The sequence below is a fragment of the Octopus bimaculoides genome, chromosome 27 (assembly GCF_001194135.2).
Source record: "Octopus bimaculoides isolate UCB-OBI-ISO-001 chromosome 27, ASM119413v2, whole genome shotgun sequence".
NCBI lineage: Eukaryota > Metazoa > Mollusca > Cephalopoda > Octopoda > Octopodidae > Octopus > Octopus bimaculoides.
In genome coordinates, this window is record NC_069007.1 from 10,313,569 (window position 1) to 10,313,768 (window position 200).

At 41.5% G+C, this 200-nt stretch overlaps 1 protein-coding gene across 1 annotated transcript in view; it reads left to right on the top strand.

The window, feature by feature from the left end:
- LOC106874774 (serine/threonine-protein kinase LATS1) overlaps positions 1-200 on the top strand; it is a 106,780-nt gene that overhangs the window by 105,344 nt on the left and 1,236 nt on the right. The window lies entirely within an intron of this gene.

A 200-nucleotide genomic window follows, 5' to 3' on the forward strand; every position in this document is an offset into this window, starting at 1 on the left:
TGTCTGTCTGTCTGTCTGTCTGTCTGTCTGTCTGTCTGTCTGTCTGTCTGTCTGTCTCTCTCTCTCTCTATCTATCTATCTATCCATCATCTATCTATCTATCTATCTATTTATCTCTCTCTCTCTCTCTCTCTCTGTCTCTCTCTCTCTATCTATCTATCTATCCATCAACTCTCTGTCTATCTCTCTCTCTCTCTCTC